The 24151-nt window shown below is 47.3% G+C and overlaps 1 long non-coding RNA gene across 1 annotated transcript in view; it reads right to left on the bottom strand.

Annotated features, from left to right (window-relative positions):
* Positions 1-24101, bottom strand: part of LOC308566120 — a 54482-nt gene extending 30381 nt beyond the window's left edge. Inside the window, exons 1-2 of the long non-coding RNA XR_014000128.1 lie at positions 23952-24101; positions 18363-18495 (exon numbers count right to left, since the gene is read on the bottom strand). This is a non-coding gene — a long non-coding RNA (uncharacterized lncRNA). The remainder of the gene's footprint in view (positions 1-18362; positions 18496-23951) is intronic.
* Positions 24102-24151: the final 50 nt, after the last annotated feature.

Raw genomic sequence — 24151 nt, 5'->3', positions numbered from 1 at the left:
GGGCCAGAGAAATCCCGCTGCCGGTGCTGCAAATCACAGAGAAACCCCTTTCCCATGCGGCTGTTTAATGAGTGAGGAGGAGTCCCACGCAGTTTATTAAATATTTCTCTCTCCTCCTTCCAGGCTCACAGTAGGATTGACTGTCCCCAATGACTTTGAAGTTAGGCACAGTCACGTGACTGTTTTGACCAGTGAAATGTGAGAAACGGCAGGTGTCACTTCTGGGCAGAAGCGTGAAGAGCCACAGCCAGGGGCACCGAGTTCCCTTCCTCACTGAGGTGAGTGTGACCCAGGGGTGGAGAGGAGGGTCCACCTTCCTGACCCTCACTGTCTAAGGCGGCAGACGCCCTTCAGACCCACCTGGACACGCGGTGGGGTCAAGAAAGAAACTCATGGTATTGAAGCCACTGAGGTGTGGATGGTTATTTGCTACCACAGCCTACCCTTCTCTAGTCTAACAGATATAGGTGGCAAGTAGGCAAAACTGGGGGTTAAATTTACAAGTGGCCCGGCGGGCGTGGCTCAGTGGTTGAGCGTCGACATCGACCTGGGATCCAGGCGATCGGGGTTCGATTCCCGGTCAGGGCACTTGCCCGGTTGCGGGCTTGATCAATGACTCTCTCATCATTGATGTTTCTGTCTCTCTTTCTCCCTCTCCTTTCCTCTCTCTGAAATCAATAAGGATATATTTAAAAAAAAAAAAAAAGAATTTAAATTTACAAGTGGTCACATCAGAAAGAAGGGCGCTAGATCTTTCTGAGAACAGACGGAAACCGCCAGCCTGTGTATCACCTAATCCCTAACTCCGAGGCTTCTAACCATCCCCTAGTGAAGGTCTACTCTAGGCAACAGGACCTAGGAAAGAGAGATGCTGTGACCTGCAAAACTGAACGTCCCTCAGTCCTTCCACACAGACTGCGGGGGTTGTTTGGAGCTCTCCTCTAAGTTCCTTCCCGCTATCGGGCAGACAGGCACCGGTTCCTTACCATGCCCAGAACCGTTCTCTGAAAGACGGCCCTGCGCACGAGATCAGCCTCCTTTAGGAACTCTGCTTGAACCAAATCTCACAAAATCCGTACATGATCACATTCAAAGTGAGCTGGCAAATGTGGAAAGCCCATGTGTGCCACCTCCCCTCCACCCCACCCCACACACCCCACCAGCACCAGAGCTACAGCTCTGCACGAAAAATCTAACACATGCCAAGCACAGAGGCTCTTTGAGAACTGGGCCCAGTGTGTCTTACATGCGAGTTGCAGCCTCACAGTCTTGCCAACATCAACAAAGGCGAAAGAAAAGGAAAGGTTTTCTTTTCTCTGGACTAGAAACGAAACATAAATCTCCTCTTTTCTGTGAGGCTGAATGGTCCAATTTTCCACACTCAGGATGATCTCTTACTAGCCATCACTTTCGTAATATCCATGTGGCTGTCTACGGGCATTTCTTTCCTCCCAAATCAATCACAGGGCAGCAGTGGCCCGAAGAGGGGCTGCAGCTCCCCGCGAAAGGGCTGGGGTCCTCACCAGGGCCCCGGGTACTTGTGAAGAGAGGAAATGGACGATATCAGGGTTCTGGAAAACACTAGACGTGCTATATTAATGGCATGGTTTCTAGCAGCCTCACTTCCACCGCATCTCCTAAAACTCTTGAGTCTGACTGCTCTGCGTGTCCTGAGGTCTCCACACAGGTGAGCGCAGGGGGAATGAACACTTACTGGAAATGTCCCAAGTACAACATTTACGCAGAACCCTATGTGTTGGGTGTTGTTATCTCCAAGAGTAGAGAGAGGTGCGGAGAATTCAGAGGTTCATCCAGGGTGACACAAACAGGGGTACGTGGAGCGCCCAGTCAGAACCGTTTCTGCCCATTGAGTCAACACGCACACGGGGCCGCCTCCCATCTAAGGGGTCTTCCTGTACCAGCCAAGTCTGTTCCCAAAAGGGTGCGTGAGAAGAACATACTAAACTGCCTGTGTTAAGATCCTGCCTAGACAGGGCTCTCCGTCTAGTTTCTTAGATGGAACCAGGGACCAGACAAGAGGATGCACACGGGCGGGTGAGGGTGAAAGGACAGGGCGTGTGCCCAATCTGAAAAGACGGCAAGGCTGCGCAACTGAGAGAAAGAAATCAGGGGTCAAGCCAATCGACATTCAATGACAATTGCATGAAAGTTAGTTGTCCATTGACAAATATCGGTTTGAAACATCTAGTAGCTTGGGAAATCTCTACAGGAAGAAGCCAACATATTATAGCCCTAAAAGCAAAGAGAAGAGAGAGACAGAGGGTGCGAGGGGTATAGGACCGTCCACAGTGACAGGGAAACTTGATCATGGGGCAGAGAAAACATCCCAGAGGGAAAGGAGGGGCCCAGAGAGCAAAGGCAGGAAGATTTGTGGGAAATTAAGAAAATCCAGGAACCAAATCGAAAAAAGAAAAAACTAAACTAAAATTAAGCAGTTTCCAAGAGTCAAAATTATTTCTGCAAAAAGTAAACACGTACTGTCTCCTTAGAAAAGAAGCTGAAGCAAGCATCAGAGGTGTTAGAAAAATCACCCAGGGCCAGGTCACCCCAGATTACGGATGCTGATAAACGCCTTAGCTACTTAAAAAGGCATAAGCAGGGAGAGAAAGCAAAGCCTTTTCATGTTCAAAACGTATGCAGCTTTCTAAACAATATTTTTGTTGCAAACCTCCGGATTTATACTTCGGTCTTTTTCCCCCAGTTATTTTCCAACTTTACATACCCGAAGTCACACATTCTTCTCAAATAATTACAGAAAAACAAAAAAGTTTGCCATCTCTTCCTTCATTTCTTGGCAAATAGCATCACAAGGAAGACCTCCTCTGGGGGATATGTCCACATTCCTCCAGGGCGTTCTCGATTTCCAGCATGCTTGTACCATTCAATTCACTTTTTAAAATTTAGCCCCACTTAATTTGTTGACTGAGTTAACTGGTTCACCAACTTCACTGAAATTTGAGTGAATGAATATCACTCATTTCGGCCCAAACAGCCCAGCCGTTTAAGACCACAGACACGTGGCGAGCTCTGCCCAGATGCTAAGGAATCTGCGCCGCTCCTAACAGCGGACTATTAGCAAATGGCTTTTCTTAAATTCTGGATCGAATATGAGGACTCGGAATTGCATAGTGAAGGTTCACCCATCAACTCCCAAGTTGAAGAGCTGACTCAGTGGCCCGTGCCTTTTCTTATGGAGAATCGTATCTTTAAAAAGCACATTCCCTGATCTTTTTTTACTAATCTTTTTCATCGGGAAATCTTTCTGGTTGAGAACACGAGGAAAGAGCCAACTGAACACCTTATCTATAGCCTTAAAACAACCAGTAAAAAAAGAAAGGTTTCTGTACTTAAAATGATATTTCCCAGCCAAGAACGTAAGAATATAATTTCCGACTGTGCTGGGTGGTTCCTGTCAGGCCGAGGTCATGTTTTTTAAATAAGGTCTACGGGAGAATAGCTTAGACTTCTGGTCTCAGCGCCTTCGTCGGAGAGGAGCAAGGCGGCAGGACATCTGATTTTTGTTTTTTCATCCAGGTGCCTGTTTCATTTTTATTTAGCAAAACTGCCCTGGAATTCACATCAATGATTAATTCATGAAATTAGCACATAAAAGTTCAGAGAGACCTAAGAAAAGATTCTCTAGCTTGAGCCCAGACTAGAAAGCCGAGTCGCAGGGTCTCAATTCTCACCTAGGCAGGGACATCACGTCTCCAAGGTGGAATGTCATCCCCCAGCTCCGAATACTGCTCTTTAACCAGAAACTTACCCTGACAAACAACGGGTGCTTTCAAATCAAAATACTGAATGTCAAGTACAGCGGGAATAATCGAGGGCCCCGGGGAAGGGGCTTGAAAAGTCTGGATTAGGAGACGGCCGAAGAGCACCAAAAATCCTTCTTTTGTTCGTTTCTCTCTCACCTGTCCTTCCGTGGGATGTCTTATCACCCTGGGCGGCACAGCGACACTGACTCACTGTGAAGGTGCGTACTTTCGACCTGTAAGACAGTTTTTCCCAAGGGAGCTTTTAAAACACTTATTCCATGTCTTCTTCCAAAGTCCTATGATACTAAAGTCAAGTAGTAAACAGCTATATTGTTGGCTGAAGGGGTGACAGTTAAACCTAAACCAGCTAGAGTCATGGATGGCATGGCATTGTTTTACTGTGGTTGCTTTAATCAATGTGCTAAGGGAGTTTCCCACGAGGACACTCTCCGGCAGAAAGTGTCACTCACCAAACCTGGGAGTCGCTGCACCTCCCAGTTGGCGGGGTTACCTGGCACTCAGGCTGAGTCAAGGTACCTTGTGCTTTCCACCCGGGTGGGTAACTGGAAGAGGGAGATCAGTAACGTGATCGATCAGGGCACCGTCAGGGCAGGGTGCATTTCTGGTTTCAATAAGGCTTTCTTTGGAGCACGAGGGTGATGGTCATTCAGAAAAAAAGATACTTGTATTTCACTCCTCATCAAAATTTTGTCTGTGATAGCTTCCATCCTTAACTGTATCTTTTTTTATTTTCTGTCATTTCAATGGGTCGTAAAAAATTCTGTCAACTACCAGAAGTATGAGTTAATGATAAATCAATCCCAAAGTTCCCAAATTTCCCGACGGCATCAGCATTCATCACACTGTGTGTGATTTGTCAAATTTCTCACGAAGTTCATGACTGCTGACATCTCAGCTCTCTAAGACCCTTTCAAGCCACCTCCCAGAAAAATAGTCTCCATGGGGATTTGAATGCAGAAAAAGTTCCACCTTCCATTATATTGAAAGAATTTTAACAGATCTGCAATATAGAAAAATATCTGGGGAAAGAGAGAGGGAAGGCCAGGTGGGGTGGGTGCCTGCCTCTGAGGCTGGACTCTGGTGTGCCGTGGGGGGGGGGGGGGGGCAGTCGACACACAGCTGCCACATTGACGTGACCAATCTGAAGGGCTTGAAAAAGTCTGGGAGAATGTCCCATTCATTCCTCTCAAACTAAGACCTTCTTCACAGAGATCAATCAGCTTTGGAGGTTGGGTCCACCTAACACGGTAGCAACTGGAGAGCGAAAAATTTAAAAGGCCTTGTCGAAGCCACACCACATCAAACACATAGAAATTTAGAGACGCCCCGGCCGAGTTTGCTGTTCTCCATCTGCCCACCCCAAGGAACCCTCTCTGACCATACGAGTTAAAGTATCGGGCTGAACCTTTTGGAATTTATCAGCCGCCTGGCATCTGTGCTCAGCAGTAGAGCCTCTGAATTCAAAACAGGACTGATTCCTGGCTCAGAACTCCAGCGCCAAATTCCTTAGGCTCAAAAGTGATGGGAAAACAGATCTTCAGCATTCCTCTGATTTAGAAATCATTCAAACTGGCAACAGATAAGAGATTGACAGGGAGATAGAATGCCTTGATTTACATAGCTGTCTTTCTTTCCTTCTGCACAGTGAGGAACAGGGTGTCCTTAGCCTTGATTTTCTCACTTGTCTCTGTTCCTAGCACGGCCCGTAGCATTAATTACAGTGTGCGTGAGCTGGAGGGTGCAAGTTCCCTTACCTCTGCTGCACCACATGGCACGCATTCCAGGGAGCTGCAGGCCTTTAGGTGTGCTTCTCCCCAGGTTCACACACAGCCCTGCACACTGCTTGGCATACCCTAACCCGAGCTCACACGGAAACTGCACAACAGCAACCTACAAGTGGAGGCAGTTCACAGAGCCAACGCGGAGGGCATTGGTGGCTTCATATTTAGGTAGGTGGAGGTAAGTTTCTGACTCGGGACTAGGGGAATGCTGGGGCTGGAACCAGCAGCTGAGAGTTTCTAATGCAACCCTTTTATTTTGCAGATAAGGCCTGCAGAAGGTAGGTGGCTACAGAAGGTAGGTTAAACAACTAACTACCAAGAGGAAACTCCAAGTATCTCTTACGATTCCAAGTATTTCCACTATGTCAGGGTCATAAACCTCTTTAAGATACTGATGTGAATTAGGTCTTTTTCAGGGGGGAAAAAATCATATGCATATAGACGCATACAAATGTTTGCAAATAAACTCAGGAGGGTCACAGAGCCTCAAGCTCGCCTCTGGATGCTTCATGGGCCCATCAACCCCAGATTAAGAACTTCTGGCCCTGAAGAAGCCACTTTTCTGAGTAGAAAGGGCTATTTTTAATCCCTTTCAAAACTTAGACTCTAAACTAGCTTTAATGATGTAACCTATAAACTTCAGGGAAGAAGCAATTCCAACAACTAGGTAAATTAAGCCCTGATCAATATTTCTGTATTTTAACGTGTCAAGTAAAGAAATGCATAGAAGAAATTTAAACCTCCATGTATTTTACTACTGATTTCACATACGAACATGGAATATCTTTTCTCCTAATATGGAGATGGCTCAGCAGTATTTAAATGATTCCTTATTCCAAGTCATATAAATATGCACCAGATGTATCTTTTGTAAATGTTATGTTTTTCAACTTCTCAGCATTTGCAAGTAGTTGAAAGTTATGTCGAGCCTGCTTTAATGGGGCATAAAAGTATATTGTACTCACAGAGATGGCACAGCTCTGTAATAGGTGAAAATACAAATGTTGTCAGTGGATACATTTCATTTTACTGATTTACACTGCACAATAGATGCTCTGTGTTCTTCTTTACATGTAAGTTCTAGCTCAAATAAAATATAGCTAGATACTTAAGAACCATGCTTACATTAATGGATTCTAAATGGCAGAAAATTCAAAGCACAGAATTTTATGACTAGAAGGAAACGTAAAAATCAACTAAACCCCATACCCTGACTTAGCAGATGAGAAACTGATACCAAAAGGGTTACGTGAGACAAGTCACTAAATTAGCTGTGGCTCCGTGTATGAATTCATATGCCCCTGAATATAAGGGACTTTATGAGCTCTTTACACTATTTGTCTCTTGACTACCTAAACAAAAGGAGATGAGGAAACAGTAAAACATATAATTTATTCATTTCCTGGGACATACTGGAAAGAAACTGTCAAGTTATCTTATGGGAAGTAAATATAGGAAGTAAAATCCAATTGCTAGCATTAAAAATTGTCAAAGAATATCATCATGCTATTTCTTTAATATTAAATTCTAATGGACTCAAGATTCACTTTTTTTATTTTCAATTCCAAAGATGTCCTAGTAAGTTCCTCTAGGAACATTTTCTTTGAGGCTGGATACAGGAAAGGTGTTTGGGAAGTATATTCAAGTCAGATGTGACTGACAGTTCATCTTGCAAACAGGGGCTTTTTAAATAAAAGTTAACATTGACAGCTTATTGTAAAACTCTTTTTTTTTAATATTTCTATTTTTTTGCTACAAAGTAAACCCTACCCCAGCTCACTGTGCGTGACTCCGGCGCCTCAGCAGAATGCATTTCAGGGAGGGTGCCGGCTTGCTCTGGTTTTCCCCGGGTTCACCTCTCCCACCTGTGTTTCTCTGTCATGGATTTCTACAAACCGCCCTAAATTATGTCTTGGAATGAGTCAGAATACTAATTTATTAATAACTAATTAATTAATGGGTGAGAGTCATTTTGCTAGAAGACAAGTAACCTTTGCACTTTGACCTTTACGAATAACATTTTGCCCTTTGGGAGCCAGTGAGCAGGGAGCTCCTTGAGCGTAATCTTTATGGAGGTTTGCTCGACCTTGAGGTCGCTGTTGCTGTGAGCGGAGTCCCAGTGTTTCTCCAAGTTCCACAGCTGCCTCTCCTATCAGACCCCACGCAAGACCTCCGCTCCCTCTGCCCGGGAGCCAGCAGGGCACACCCTGCTCCCGGCCACTGCAAGGAAGAGCCCTGCCCAGCTCCACAGCACTCCCTCGGGGGGCATGAGTCCTAGGCCCCCCAAAATGGCTCCAAGGCCAGTGAGGAGGCGTGAGACAGTGGCTCTGCCTGCTGTGCCAGGCTGCGGCCTGTCACACTGTTCCTGCAAAGGTGTTTGTGAGCTGAGTACCTGAGGAGCAAACCAGCCTAAGCAGGCCACAGGCCGTCCCATCAGCTGGAAGCAGGACAACTTCCAGAGTCGAGTCACCACGTTCAGGTTCTTTTCTTCCCGGGAGCTCGTGTACAGAGAAGCTGGCACGTTCCCACGGGCATATCTGAGTTGACAGCCTTACACACATGCACTTGCTGAGACCCTACAACCGGCCACCCTTCAGTGTACACGGACCGTCCAGACGGGACCGTAGTCTGCAGTGCAGGTGAACAGGGTGAGCCGGACTCTGCTCTCACCACCCGCAGCACCGGGAAGAGTGGCTGACGGTGGTGACGCTGGTAGAACAGGCCTCAAGAGCCTCTGCCACCCTGGTTTCGACATGAGACTAGCAGGGCACTGCACTCACAAATGTCACATGACTGCTTTGCCAGCTGGCACACAGGTGTCCCTAAAGGGGAGAAAGCAGCAGGAGCCTCCAAAATTTGGAAAGCAGTGAAGCAGCGCTGTTCCATAAAAGCACACTGTCCTGCCTGGCCAGCTAGCTCAGTTGGTTAGGGCATTGTTCCGATACACCAGGGCTGCGGGTTTGATCCCCGGTCAGGGATGTTTCTCTCTCTCCCTTCCTCTCTCTTTAAAATCAATAAAATAATTTCTTTTCAAGGAGCACACTGTCTCTAAGAGGCAGGACTGAAGTTCAAACTGGGTGCCACCACCACATTGTGACTTAGCCCTCAGCGGCCTTGGTGGACTCATCTGTAAACCCGGGTACGAGCAGTACTTCAGAGGCACTTAAAGACTCAAACAGAACAATGCCCAAAGGCGCATGTTTTACCAGCTGGTACATGGCAAGTCGTTAGTAATATTGTGTCATTGCTATTATTGCTATCGTCGTTGTTGTCACAGAAATTCTCTTTTGAGTCAGTAGGCATGTAAATGAGAAAAGCTTTGCTTGAAGAGTTCACCTTTCCCCGTCTCCCCTACACAGACTCAGCACCAGGGGCTACGTTCTGGTGGATGGTTCTCCTTCCAGCCCATTCCGAGGAGGAGAGAGGAGAGAGTGCCCGGGGCCCAGATTATAACCCCACCGCCTCCCGTCAGCCACAGCTTTGGAGTCCAGCTACCTGCCCTGAGTGTGGCTGCCTTGTTCCCATGACAAAGTCCAAGCCCACATGGTAAGAATACGTTCAGAAGGAGCTGGAGGAAAACCTCAGAGGTTGACCCTCTCTCTGGTTCCCCTCCCAAGAATCCCTTCTGTTTTGGTCCCGAGGGTAAGAAGGGAAAATCCCATCAAACTTGAAGTGACCATAAAAAGGTGTCTGTTGGGGGCTTGGGTGGGAGGGAGTCCACACTAAGCAACCTCACTTGCCTCCAATGGGCTGCATCCCACTTAACAACTCATTCTCAGGAAAGAACACGGCCCACTGGCACTGAGAGCCAACAGCACCAGTTGGCAAAGAGGTTGTTTCTTCTCAGCATCCTTTATCCCACTGCCACCCACTCCTCCTCTAGTTCCTCCACGGTCTCGGGAAACCAATTCAATGCTTTCTCAACCCCCATACAGACCAGTGACATCTTTAAAGCATTAGGCTCGGCACAAGGAAATCTAAACATAGACAATAAATTTGTATTCGATGCTTAATGCACCTATCCCTTAGGGACACGTACGTGAAACTTATTTGTCTTCTCCACAAAGCCACTTTCGAGGTTACCAGGGCCACTGAATTCACGGAGACTGCAAGCTAAGATCAGCTCACTGCCCCAGGCAGAGCTGGCTCTGCACTGGCCCCTAAGACCCAGCGTGCAAAGTGAGTGTGTGGCTAGAGGCCTAGGTGTTCTGTATTCTATGAACGTGAGGAACTTGCTTTAACTTGCAGCAGCTTCCACACCCACCACACACACACACACACACACACACACACACGGCAGAGCTGGGCCTGGTGGGCTGGTCCAGCTCAATAGACAGGAGTGAGCGAGCTCTGGGTGGCCTGAGGAAGGGAGAAAGATAAAGCTGTGGTCACACCCACGCTCTCGGAAGGGTTTTTCGGGCAGTCGCAGTCTCGTTTCTGCTGTCCACTGATTGGACTTCAAGGGCATCTCATCGCATGGGGTCTCCAGCCTCCCCAGCGAGGCCTCTACTTCCAGTTCACACAATGGTGGCTAATGGAGCCAATTCACCGAAGTCGGTATTGGGAAACAGCATTATTTTCAAGATGCTTTATATTTATTATAAAGGGCATTTTTTAAAAATTGCATCAAAAGTGTTTTAATGTCTTGGGCTTTTCTTTCTTTCTTTAAGGACTCTGCATTTGGGGCTAAGGGCAGTTAATAGTAGCCAGTCCTGATTGGCCAACATCTGTTTCTTTATAGGAACCTTACTTGCCAAGTAGCTGGACAGCAGCACCCATTTGGTATTCACGGCAGTGCTTGCCGAACAATAATGACAATAATTGCCTCTGATTCTTGTGTTTACAACACTGCCAAAGTATCATTAGGGCCTTATTTATAGATAATAATGCTTATTAATCACAAGTATTTGAATTTTGGAATGTATTAGATTAATATTCTTTTGTACCTCAGTTCTGTACTAATGCTGTGAAAGACATTTACTGAATGCAACTCATTGCCAATGCTTATTTTGAGCTGCGAAATAATGTGTGTAATTTGCAGGTGAAAGATAAAGAAATTACATGGCTACCTCTCAACAGCCTGCACCGTGATCAACAGCCAACACCAAGAATTAGGCTCTAACTCTAAAATGAGAAAGGAAAGCAGCAAAATAAATATTCCTGTAGGTATTATTTCCAAAAAATCTTGTAAATTCTTACGATGGGAGAACTTCCTAATAATAAGTCTATTATCTTGTTTTGCCATAAATTTTCAGTGGATAGCATCAATTTATTGAAAAGGGTCTGAGGTGAAGGAATAATTAGTGATTCTGTAAAAATTTCATATTGTGTAAGTTTTTGGAGACGCAAATGAAAAAATAGCGTAGGTTGACTCACGGTTGTAACCAGCAAAAGTACAATCTACTGTCTAACTGCCCAGTGGTTATACATCCTTCATTCATTCATTAAACCTTTCTATGTTTAATTTCTGTGCAAGCAAACATTAAAGTTATCAGGTACTTCCCTATTTTTATGTGCATCTAGAAATAAAAATCATTAAACATTTCAAAAGATTATCACACTTTTTCTAAGATTATACAAAGAACGTAATTTCTATTAGTGGAACAACACGACTTTATACATATAAAGCATTGCCAACCCGTAGTTTTCACCTGGCCACTCCCTCCTGGAATTTAGCAAATATGAAGTCAGCAATATTTTCCTTTTATCTAGCATACAGTTTTATTTGTTCCTGGAGTACTCATGCTTTGTGTTTGAACAATACTTGAAGTGTTTAATTAGGTGAACACAAAATGTACTGACATATTTTTCCAGAAATACTTGAGAAAGAAAAGTAAAGCTTATTAATATCATCCTAGGTGCCATTTTAAAAATATTTGCAACGACATAGCTTTTAAAAAATTGCCTGTAATTAATGTTTACTAATATCCTTTAGACTAAACCCAAATCATGCTTAATCTCACACTACTCTACCAAAGACTACTTTAAAACAGTTTATGGGTCTAGTAGCCACCTGTAATATGTAACACGGTCCTCCCTTATTCTCTGGATCTTTGTCCCACACAGGGAAGCAAAGGGATCGTACCTTTCAATTCACCAAATTACACTGAGAAAATTGTCCTCCCTGGAAGATCCTTGAGAATGTGTTCAGCTGACATTTCCGAGTCAGAGCACACGAGGAGGCTAAGATTCCAATTCATTAAAGGTATAATGTTAACATTTTAATCTATTGCTAAATGTAAATAACTTTAGCAATCCCAGTTGGACTATTTAATATTAATTTAAAGTATTTTATGCGTGTGTGTCTCCTCTCACGGGGCTAAGTAAAAAGGTGGACAATTATCTAATAACTTCAAGCAATGCACTCGGCCAAACCTGGCAAGTCAGGCCCCTGCCTCTCTATTTAAATCTGGTCAACGTCTCAACTGGAGGCCCACTCAGGTGTGTTTCACCCCTCAGCCCTGGGAGAATGCGTAGTCAAGCAGCAGCTTATGGAATCAGACTGCTAGCTCACAAACTGAATCACTGTAGAGGGCCCATCTAGGTCACTCAAATCTCACCATGTCCTTTCCTCTTTTCTTAACAGGTAGGTAGACAAGAAAGCAGCAAAGCCTGAATTCTCCAAATAGTGAATTCAGTTCTCCGATTTATTTTGCTCTCAGTAGGCACTGCCTGACTCACTAGTAGTTGGATGTGGAAAGAAAAGAAACATTTTGAGAGAACAGATACCTCTCCCCTCGATGGGCACTGATGATGGCTGAACACTGAGGCTGAATACCTGAGCTCCCCCTTGGTGTTGCTCGGAACCTCCCTGAATTAGCCTCACCAACGGCTTCAGACTTGAAAAAGGGAGGGAGGGAGGGGGGGAGGAGGAAATGGGTAGTCTATAAAGTTGGAGTTTAAATTTGAGAGTATTGAAAGATAATTCACTACAAAAAATGGTTTGACAGAATAACTTGCACGCCACCAACACCCTAGTAGTTTTCTGAGCCTAGTTGGATACGCAACTTGAGGTCTGTCAACATTTTACAGTTGCCCTGCATTAATAAGCATTTTTCCTTGTTTTCTTTAACTGCCAAATTTGTTAACGAAATTGAATCTTGGATGCCTACGTTCCGGGGAGCTTTATTTGATATATTATAGCTCTGTCTGCTTGCAGGCCACAGAATGCCAAAATATTTATTCGTACAAATCTTTCTATGCGTGTGTAACTTGAGCCTACTAAAATAGGCCTTTACCTACTTCATTAATTAAATACACTAAAAATTATTATTTTACATTTTTGTAGAGAATAACTCTTCACCCAAATGTTTTAATGAACATTGTGGAAAGCATTATGTAGCCTATGTTTCCTTAAGTCAGGGCACACCACCAGACAGAAAACTTCCTAAAATAAAAGACTAACTTATTTTTGCAGTTGATTTTAATGCCCATCTAGAATAAAGAGCAAAAGTCTTTTTAAAGACTTTCACTTGTGGTATTTCCATGTTTAACTTCAAGCATTTTAAGAGATTCAGAAACAAAGCTCAAAGAGCAGTTGGGCCTAAAACTGATTTTAATTTTCACAAGCTCATCACTAATATTTGGACACCACTGATGAGTCATCAGTCTTTCCAATGCCGTCTCTGAAATCAATAAGCAATAGATTACATGTGGGAATAAATGCCACCATAAATATCATATATGCTTTTCAGTAAAGAAATACACATTTACATAAACATAGGAAAGCCAACCAAATATTTTATAATAAGAGTAAAAGTAAGTCTCATTACGTGATTGAGCTCTTTCTATCATGGACATCAAGAAAATTTCAGAACTTTATTTTTTGGTTCCTTTATCAACTAGGACAAATAACTGTTAAGGTATAACATTCATTATAACATTTCTTTACATTTGCTCACCACAGACGAGCACTGGATTCTTGCCAATATGTGTATATTTTAACTATAATTCTTATTTCAAACCAAAAAAAGCCTTTGAAAATGAAAGATTTAAAAAACTATCTAACAAGAAGCAAGTAACATGTCATCCCATATTATACATCATTTCAATGATAAATATGAGCTTCAATTTTTTTTAACATTCTGAATTATCACCAAACTCTTAAATGTCTTTTAATGATAGAGGCCCATAAAATTAACTACTTAAAAATGTTTCTTTATAGTAAAATGGAAAATAAAATTAATGTTCTTTGTTACTGCATTTATAATTTAATTTTTGTTCTGTCAACAGTATTTAATTTGTGAGGAGAAAAAGGCAAAAAAAAAAAAAAAAAAAAACCCACCTGGGTTTTGATAGAATTTGCATATTTTAAATGTGCATTCAAAAGTATGATGCCCTTTTATTTTATGTAAAACAAGTTATTTAAGTTCACAGCACTTTTAAATGGGGTGTGCTTAAAATATTAATACTACGCATGTATTATTTATCAATTTTTGCGGCATCAGGCACAATTCAGATTTCAAAAGAAAATTTGAAGTTTGTGTTAATAACATTAAGACACACTCATTCTCTTATTTTAAGACTTACATATTGTTAATCGCAGAAGTTTGGTATATTACACATGGGCTTTTTCTATGCAAATGTATTCAGTTGGGCATGTATATTATTTCCTTACGTTATGTACATAAACATCTACCCTCGTGCATATGGATATTTACATCGTGTATAAATATGTGTATATTACCAAGGGTGCTATACTGAAGAAGAGGGGGGGCTTCTGAGGGCTGCCATACAATATTTCAGTTAACTGTTAACCGAGCCTTGTTTTCCGTGAAAGTAATCAGGTTTTTCTTTTTTTCACAGCCCCAGAGGTGGGTGTTTACAGGCATGGTTTAGTTATTTACTGTTTTCCAAAAGGCTAGTCTTATAACCTTGTGCCCACCTATGCTTTAAACTAATGAGCGATCCCTCCCCTTCACCTTTCCCTTCTCTTAGGAAGGCCTGTTCAAAGAAAAGCTAAGCTTTGATTCTAAAAACAAAAGCTCATCTATTTAAACATTAACATTTCATCGTTAACGTTCTTTATTAAAATGTAGCCGTCTACAAATGATCTTACCAAAAGGGGTGGTCAGAATTCGATCAACACATTAGCTGGGGATGGTGTCTTGAGGCGAATGAGTGCAAATCTTACTGAGAGCCTTTCTCCAAGACGGGAGGTCTTCTAGAGAATTATGGCTAACAGTAGAACCGTCTAATATTAATAAACCCAAGAAACAATATATATATACCACTCCTATTTCTTAATTATTGAAAATCCTCAGATGCAAACACTAGGGCCAACAGAGGACAAGCAGACAGTGTCAAGTTTCTTTTTAGGATCCTCTGAATCCTCTTGTGTTATCAAAAACACAGTTTGGCAAGATGGGTCCATAGTCTCGGGATGTAACTACCTCACCTTTTTTTTCTGAATTCTCCCTGCCCTGCTTTGCCCTTGAGAGCTGAGCAGCCTGGATGCCACTGGTGAATGTTTTCAACGGGAGGAGCTTCATTGGGCCCGAGTTTTCTTAGTTTTCTTAGGCTGCTCTGCTTTTCTCTTTTCTAATGAGAGGTAACTGACAGCCCCGGTTTGTAAAGAAATTAAGGAAATCACAGACTTGGGGGGGGGGTCATTATTTCAGAAGTGAAAAGGTGCGGGTGTCTTCGCTCCCCTGCCCCTCCCCCTCCCCCCCCCCCAATTTTTCATCACTGAAAAGGAGCCAGGGGCTTGGAAAGGAGCTGAGGACATACCAGCACAGCTAAACAGACACCCAGAAAGTGATCTTTAGTTGGTCCCTGCCGCTTCCCTATGCCTCCAAAAATAAAAACCACCTCCATGCCAGGGATTTTTTTTAAGGCCAGGACCCGAGAGGAAGCAGCCCCGCAGGAATCCGGTCTGAAGAGCAGGCTGCCGCGTGGAAAGCTCCCGGGCATGTCCCCGCGAGCACGGTCCCCCGCTCACGTGAGGCGGGGTGTCCCGGCCGTCCCCGCACCACAAGAGGGATCGCTTTGGGAGTCAGATGCGACGCGGGCGAAAGGAGACGCAAGTGTGGAGCATGGAAGGGGGGGGGGGAGACGCGGTAGGGTTGCGGGGGAGGGGTAAACTCCGGAGCTGCAGCTTCAGATCTCGAGGCTACAGAGGTGACTCCTGCCCCCGAGCCTGCCGCGCCGCCTCCCGCCCGGCCCCGCGCGCGCCCCGCACTCACCGCACGCCCGCCCGCGCCCGCGCTCGCCCGCGCCCGCCGCTCCCGGCCCCAGGCTGCAGGGGGAGCGGCCCCTCCGAGGTGCGCTCGGCCAGCCCCGTCGAGCGCACGGCGCGGCTCCGGTAGCTCCGGAGCCCGCGGGCTGGGAACGAGGCGCGCGGCCGCACGCACGAGCGGGGCTGTCCGGCCGGGATCCGAGCGGGGGCGGGGGCGGAGCGGCGGACCCCAGGCCGGCGGAGGCCGAGGAGGGGTGACGCCGCTGCACCCCTCCCGGAGCCGCCCTCTGGGGCCTCTGCTTGCACCCATCCCCCCGCCCCGCTCCGCAGCCACCGGGAGCTCGCGTCTGGAAAGGCGCGCGGGGCCGGGTGCGTGTGCGCGCCGGCTGGGCCAGGACGTGGGCGGCACGGAGAACCCAAGCGGCCCCGCACGACCGCGGGAGGCGCCAGGGCTCCTCTGGCGCTGGCCTGCAGGGGGCGCCGGCGGGTTTGCGCCCTGCGGGGACCCAGCCGCAGAGGAGGGGCCGGCGGGAGAGCCCGACGGGAGCCAGCTGTCTCCGCGCCTCTCGGCAAGGTCGGGCGGAGTCCTGAGGCTGGTGCTCAGACAGATTGGGGCAGTTGTCACACTTATCACCAACAAGGGGCCGCGAGGCGTCGCTTGACGGCCTCGGCAGCTGCAGGAGGCCTCGAGCTGCTGGGGAGTTTGCCTCCTGGCTGCTGGCTTCGTCTCTGCTCTGGGGTCGGGAACGGGGAGCTTTGCTTTTCTGTCCTCGCAGAGCAGCGCACCGCCTCGGGAAGTTTCCTACATCTTGGGGGTGGAAGGCAGATGGAGTGCGAGCTCTGCTTCCCGTCTGCGACTCCCCGAAAGTACCAGAAGTCTCACCAGCGAGCTGCGCCCTTGGCGTCCCCAGCAATCATCCTCAAGCGCACGGCCCCTCCCTGACCAAGGCGACCCGAGGCCGCCTGAGACTCGGCCCCGCGGGGGCGATGGGCCCTGGGCTGGGGGCCTGGGGAGACCCAGAAATCTGTCCTCGCCGCACCTGGGCGCCCAGCCCTTGCCCTTTGGGTGGGCTCTGCGCCCCCGCCCCACGGGGACTTCGCCTCCTCGCAGGGCATCCAAGGGGATTCCATCCGGCCCACGGGCCCTGCAGATACTCCAGGGGCGCGTCCAGGGCCAAAGAGCCTTTGGAGTCAACCCGATTTTGTGAAACCTCCAACTCCGGGGTGTCCGCGTCCCTTTCTCACTCCAGAATTTCAGCTGAGCTTTGGGTGGTGACTGTCCCCTGTCCTGATCGGGACCCCGCAGCCACGCCAAGGCCAGAGGTGTGCGGATTTATTTATTTTTTTTAAAGACCCACATCTTACAAATGTGAGATTTTTATTAGGCAGCACAGAGCACTTAAGGCGAACCCTATCTCCGCGATCCAATTTTATTAGGATTTACTCCGATTCGTGCCCGACTTCTCTGGGGAAATAATGCTTTGATTAATGTAATCCTTGCCCGGGATCCGCCACATGCCCCTCGCCCCTCTCCCAAGAGAAAGGGCCTGTTTGACAAACAATAACAGAGCAGCAACTCTTGCAATCTGCCCACACCTCTGGGGGTGGCTGGGGAGAAGGTGACGCTCGTTCACACGCCCTTTGGCAAACGCGGCGGTGAGAGGACGGGCGGGCTCGGCGAGGGTCGCCCCGGGCGCGGAGCCCCGGGCGGCGAGGCCCCGGGCCTCTCGGGGAGGAGCCCTGGGTGGCCCGCGCGCCCGGGCGCGTGTGCGCGCCTGCCCTCGGCCTGCTCGGGAGTCTGCCTTTGTCCCCTGCCACAGGCCTCCACCACGGGGATCTGCGCGCCCTGAGCAGCCTCCCCGCCACCCCCACCCCCCGGGACCCGGGGCGCGTCCACAGCGCCCACCCGCGGCCCCGAAGCACCTGGAGAGCAGATCTTCGGAAATAACCAGGCACCGACCTGGGACCGGCCTGCAGCTACCAAACCTAGAACGCAGGACGGAACTGAAGGGTCCTCCTCGGGCACCCGCGCATCCGCCGCAAACCCGCGGCCGGGGCCCGCAGCGCCGCGCGCACGCCCCCCGCCCCCCAACTCGGGCGGCGAGCGGAGGGGGGAGGGCTCCCCCGCCGCCCCTCCGCCCGCGCAGCGCTCTCCTCCTCCCCAAACCGAGAAGGTTCGGGAACAAAAAGGGTGCCAAGGAACGAAATCCCAGGCTCGGAGCCTCCCGGCAAGACTCCCGCGGCCCGGGCCCGGGCCCGCAGCCCCCGCCCCCTGCGTCCCCAGCTCGGCGAAGGCGGGGACTCGCGGAGCGCGGGGCTGCCCTGCGCCGCCCGAACAAAGCCCGCGGCGGCCCCGGGCTGGCGACCGCGGCGAGCGTCTGCGCTCCTCCGGCGGGACACGAAGGCGGCCTAGATAACGGGGTGCGATGTGCACCCGTTTTCTCCGGGTCTGCGACGTCTCGCTCCCGTGTCCTCAGTGACCGCTGAGGATGACTCAGCGGCCACCCCCTCGCCGCCCGGCCCCCGCCTCCCCCTCCCTGTCCCGGTGCGCCTCCAGTCTCCCCACCTCTCCCTGCTTTCCGCCACCTCACCCCCTTTTACCTGCTCCCGGTGCCTTTTTCCACCGCTTCCCATTCTTTTCCACAGAAAAGCAACGCCAGCCGATTCGACTTCGGAAGGCCGCCCTGGGTGCCCGGCGCTTCGGGAGAAACGAGGAGATGGGGTCCCGACCGTGCTCCGAGTAAAACACAATACAGTCTAAGGACGGGGCGCTTGGCCCTGAGACACCCCCCCCAAAGACGCCGCCCGTGCGCGGGAAGTTTCTTGGGATGGCCCACGCGTCACGGGGGACCGGGCAGGATGGAGACCCCCCCCCCTCGCGCCGTGGAATGGAGACCTCGAGGGTCGGTGTCCCCAAGACACACCTTTCTGGGGCAAGCTCCAGTCTGACTCTGGGAATCACCTGCCAGACCCTTGCAGTGAAATCTTAGTGTTGCCTCCGAAGTTAGGACACTTTGAACAGTCACTGTTTTTCTGAGTGAGGTTTTGTTTGTGTCTGCGTTGCGCATTAAAAATAAAGAGAAAACCTACGCCGTTTGGGCAACACAGGCCTCGATTTCTGGAGGGTTTTTGCACCCTGGTATATCACTAAATTAAGATTTGTCGTCTGTCAAGCACCACTCAAGACTGGAATCCTCCCCTTGGGCTTTACTGAGTAACCAGAAAATCTGGAAGGAGGGGTGCGTGTTCAAAGCCATCGGGGACACGTAACGTTTAACTTGGGGACGACCAACCCCCAGGGGCATGAGCAAAGTCACTGGGTTCCACCGCCAAGGTCTCCTCACCAGACATTTAGGGCTGAAATTATATTGCTGCAAACCGTGCAGCATTTGATGTATCATATATCCATGAATATTTATACTGTATTTTTAAAGTGAACAAAATAGCCACACTTTCTTGAAGACCCCTCCTAAAGCTGACCAATCCAGGGTGGGCCTAGGGAGGGAGCAGGACAGCGAAAGGGAGCTCCAGCACCCACAGAAGCACCGTTTGGGGGGAACGCCCAAAAGAGCAACCTTCAGCCCAGTAAACTGCAATCTGCACCCAGCTTCACAGACAATAGCTAAGTTTAAATATTTAAAAATCCAATTTAAAAAAACACAGATGCCAACGTAAAGGGGTGGTGGTTTTTTTTTTTCTTTTCACAATGTGCCACAGTGCCTCTTATCCATCCTGAGACTACCCTGTTCCAACCTAGAAAGGAAACTGCCATTGAATCTAGAGGGAATGGTTGGGGTCCGGAGGGAGTGTCCCCAAGGGAGAGGAGAGTTCGATTTTGTTAGGACTGCAAGCTCAAAAAAAAAACCAACCACCCCTCTGGCAAAGCTGAGTTAATATTTCTGGGTTTTGTTTTTAAAAACACAGACACACACACACCCCAAACTGACCTTGGAATATTTGTCTAGCTAGGACATACCCACATGTTTTTGTTAATAAATGATTATCATCACACTGGTCAATCACGGGGGCCCTACTTACCTAGCCCTGTGAATTTAAATTCGAAGATGACCATTGTGATGGGGGGGGGGGGCAGGCAGGAATAGTCCATCACACTGTGTCAGCTATGGCTTCCCCAGCACCTGGTAGCTTTCCTTAACAGACTTGTCAGCTGCACGCACGCAGCTAGAGCGGGCAAACTGTTAGAAATGGGTTTTTTTTCCCGAAAGCATGCCCTAATAACCAACTTATCAAGCCTTCTCCAGTCAGGTTCCCAATCAGAACTGGCCGGTAGTCTAAAGCCGCTCTACAAGCATCAGAAGTCAAGCTTCTTACTTTAGGATGAGAAATTAGAGCGTCCGAATTTATAATTGCTCCTTCAAATCCATTGAAGGAAACGAAGTGCTTGCTCCTTTGCTGCAGATCAGATAACTCAGTTATCAAAGTGATTCGAAGAACTGGGAGCATCGCTGCGCGCTTCAGAGCCCTCAGCAAGACCAAGGCATGACCCAGCCGCTGTCAGGACGGCGCACACTCCTTTCCACCCAAAAGCTACCACCGAACAGCCCTTCCCTTTGTACATCGCACACACTGTGGGGTGTGAGCAGGCTTCACGTTTTAATTTGTAAATGCCAGCGGCGAGAACGTGCTCCTGCACGCCGGTAGCCAGCGCCTTGTCATTCTCCAATGGAGGCAGATGGGTAAATACCCACTTTGTGTTTTGTACATTTGACCCTGGAAATGTTCTTCATTCTCTCATTTGGCAAAAGCAGTTTCACCATCCCCAACAATTAAAAGTCTGTAGCTCTGCCCAACACTTTGAATCTTAATTCGTATACCCAGCTTGCTCCTTTCCACCTCCAAATCATTCTAGAATGCTCGCGCTGTTTCAATAATATATCAGTTCTCAAGTTAACTTGTTGCTTTACTGGGAATCGCTGTTTTCTGTTTCTTTTACTTTAGGTAACTTAAGACTATAGACACCATGAGGAGCAAACATTGTTTTTCTTTCAGGGTTTTTAAAGTAGTTTTGCAAAAAAGGAAAGTAAGTAGCAGCCAAGATAGTAACAATCATGGATCTCATGAAAAGGGATACAAAAATAAGTATGCTTTAAATATGTACATACACTTATTGCTTAACTAGGGTTTTGCAAAGTGTCTGGCTGAATAGAAAAGTTTCCTTTCCCCTTAATAATTTTTAAATGCATTTAGCGGCCAGGGTGTGCACAGTACACTAGAGCTTTGAGCCATTTGTCCAGTTTCTGTGGATTTCCCCAGAAGTCTTTTGTCCAAAGAGCTTAAGAAAAAGCAATGTTTGGGCTCAAATTACAGTTTCCTGAATTTTCCACTTTGTTTTATTAGTACAAACCCGGACGGCACATTTTCTGACTCTAAATGTGAGAGTTCACAGACAAAACTCACGGAATCACAATACTTTCAGAGCATCTCTTTGCTTATATTACTCTCATGATCTCTCAGCCTCCTAAATTAAATACCACTTAAAGCCAGACCTGGACTTTTCAAAGTTAGTTTCAAAGGAAAACTCATGGCTGGAAGCTGGTTGATTTTGGAGTCGAGTTAGAAGAAGGTGACTTTCCCCCTCTGCCAGGGGACTTTAGAGCTTCGGGTGCTGTGCCCCTTCCCAATGGGCTCGGTGACAGTCACAGGTGCGCTGAACTACTGAACCGTGGACGCCAGCTTCTCACCTCGTCACTTACGGCTTCCCTTTCTTAGTCGTGCTCTCTAAATCTCCCTAGGAAAACTGCTCGTAACAAACTGACTAATTCCTCAAAACCGGTCAGAATGTGCCCTTCACTGTTTTAGAAAGTTCTTCACGTATCTTTTTTATCTTATACCAAAATAAAGTTCAGTCTTCATCGGCGGCATCTGAAACTCTCTGGGGCTTAAAACCTGGTACTCTGTTAAAACTTTTCCTCAACTGTGTTAAGGAATATTATGCTAAGAAGTTTCAAGCTCACAGTTACCTCTAACCGAGGGCTATTTTGTATTTTCTTTTCCCTAACAAGCCCTTCAAAGATAAATCCAAAATCTTCCCACAGCCATAGGACGTACCAAAGATTAAAGAAGCCATTAAATATCAAATGAAGTAAAAGAGATCCTGAATGCCTTGACTGATTCTCCAGGATTTTGAGTTTTATTTCTAAGTCAAAGCATGTATAAAGTTGAAGAGCATTCATTATTCAATAGATGATACCTTGGGATGCATTTTATTTTCTTGACCGCTTCCCCAAGTATACAACCTGAATGGTAGCTTCTGAAGTAGCTTATTACATCCCCTTAATAATTTTTTCAGTGCTTCTGCTTTCACAGCCCAATTCTGTTTTCCAGCACTATATGCACCTCACCGAGAGAAATGGGCGAACCCTTTTTAACTGTTTCTTTCAGAGCCATTTCACAGACATGGGTGGGTGGGAGATGGGGAAGTCATTGTCCTCGTACTTAAAACCCTGTGTTATGCAATGAATTCACTCCTCGTCGGGGATCTGCACAGAAAGGTTTGCTCCTTTGGCAAGTCTGAATGAGCAGATTTGCTTTGGAAACAGCTACATTTCGCTCAGTACCTGCTAAAGCGAGTCAGCGCGCCCCCTGCTGACAAGTCCCTAGTGCAACTCCCGAGCACTTCCAAAGTTTATTTTGTTCAGTAAACCGTGTCATATAAAATTAACAACCACCAATAAAATTAGCTTATATATTTCAACTGTAAAAGTCCAAAACAAAATAAAGCTAGTTTTAGTGGCACTAGAAATCTCCAGTTTGGCTTCTTCTCTTTGGCTGAACCAAGGTCCTTTTATCTAAAGCCCAGTGCACAAACATATAGCTTAATGTGACTAGTGTTCTTCCTTTTATTTCTTTCTCTATGGCAACCAATATGCTCTGCTCAGAAATGTTCCCCATCAAGGAAACAAATGATCTTCAGGGAGCAGCTCTATATGGCATCTGGTCCAATGGAGCACAGAGAGTTAACCCCAGTCAAAAGCGAGGCTGCCAAGCACGTAAACAAGGAGTGGAAAACTGGCGATTCTTAGCCCTCTCCCCACTGGAACCTCTTGCTCCCTCCTTACAAACCATTTCATTGATTTGGCACCAACTGTTGCCAAAGAAACTACAAATTTTAAATTGCAAGGTGTTCTGGATACAAAAGTGCAATAAAATTCCAGCCATTCGAGTCTACCCCTCACCACCCAGGCGCGGCTTCCTTTCAAAAAGAACAAAACCTAGAAGCTTTGAGAATTCTCTCCAGCCTATTTCACGAAGGTAAGGTGCCCCCACCAGCTCGGAATGAGCTTAGCTATTTCCTCCAGCCATATTTATCTAATTAACTGCATCTAGCAAGTAACTGCACCCTCAATTTTTACAAAACCCAGGGGCAGTGGCTAGGAGGGGGGCAAGGCCGGCTGTCAAATGTGAAAAACAAAGTAATATCTAGCTTGCGGTGCTCAAGGGCCAGCCCTTTGGGAGAATAAAGGGCAGGGTGTCCTGCTTAGTTCTGACTGATCACCCCCTTCCTGATGGACTCTCAGGAGCAAGCTGGGAGGCTGCAAGTAACCGCCTGCTCTCAGAGCCCGTGCTAACCGGGGTGCACCGACTTCCTGCCTCTCCCCCCCCTTCCTTCCCCTTCAGCTACTTGCCCACCCTTTGCTAAGCTCCCCCCCCTCCTGCCCCACTCCAACCCCTGCTCCCAGCAGGAATCCCCTCACCCCAATCCCAGGCAAGCACACACAGTTCACCGAGTCAGCACTGGCTACAGAAGGGGGTTTCTTCCCCTCTGGCCCTCATTTTATTTAATTCTCCAAACAAGAAATGTTTATAAAACTGACCGCTTTATAAAGGCTTCTTTTCCAGGGCTCTCCACCACCACCACCGCCCCGACCCACAATCAACAATTACAATTGATAGCACTCCCCCCACCCCCAAAGTGCCTTGCTGTGGGGAGCTTTGGAATGAGTCCATCTTTTTATATAATATTTTAGCAGAGCTGGAGTTTTGTTTTGTTTTTTTTTACTCCCCCCCCTCCAACACACTTCCCTTCCTTACTTCAAAACGATTGCTCTGTGAACCCTCTCTTGTCCCAAGCAATGAAAATAAGCTCCCAAACCTACAGGAGCATTTTTAAAAAACGGAAAGAAGGGGGAGGGAAAGAGAAAGCAGGGAGAGAAAATGAAAAGCACTTACCGCGCAAACTTCCGGGGTGAGGTTTGAAAATAAAAAGATGTTTTATTATTATTATTTTTTTAATAAAGTGACTGGAAGAGGGGGGGGCGAAGGCATATTCTCAACTCCCCAGAACCGACGCATCCTTAGCCTTCCCTTCACACTGACTCCTCGGAGCCCAGCTCTCCACTAGTCTATTATTTTCACCAAAATATATGAAA

The sequence above is a fragment of the Miniopterus schreibersii genome (genome assembly GCF_964146895.1).
Source record: "Miniopterus schreibersii genome assembly, chromosome: 13".
In the NCBI taxonomy this organism is placed as follows: domain Eukaryota; kingdom Metazoa; phylum Chordata; class Mammalia; order Chiroptera; family Miniopteridae; genus Miniopterus; species Miniopterus schreibersii.
Note: the sequence above shows the minus strand (reverse complement) of the source record. Positions and strands in the feature narration are given on the sequence as shown.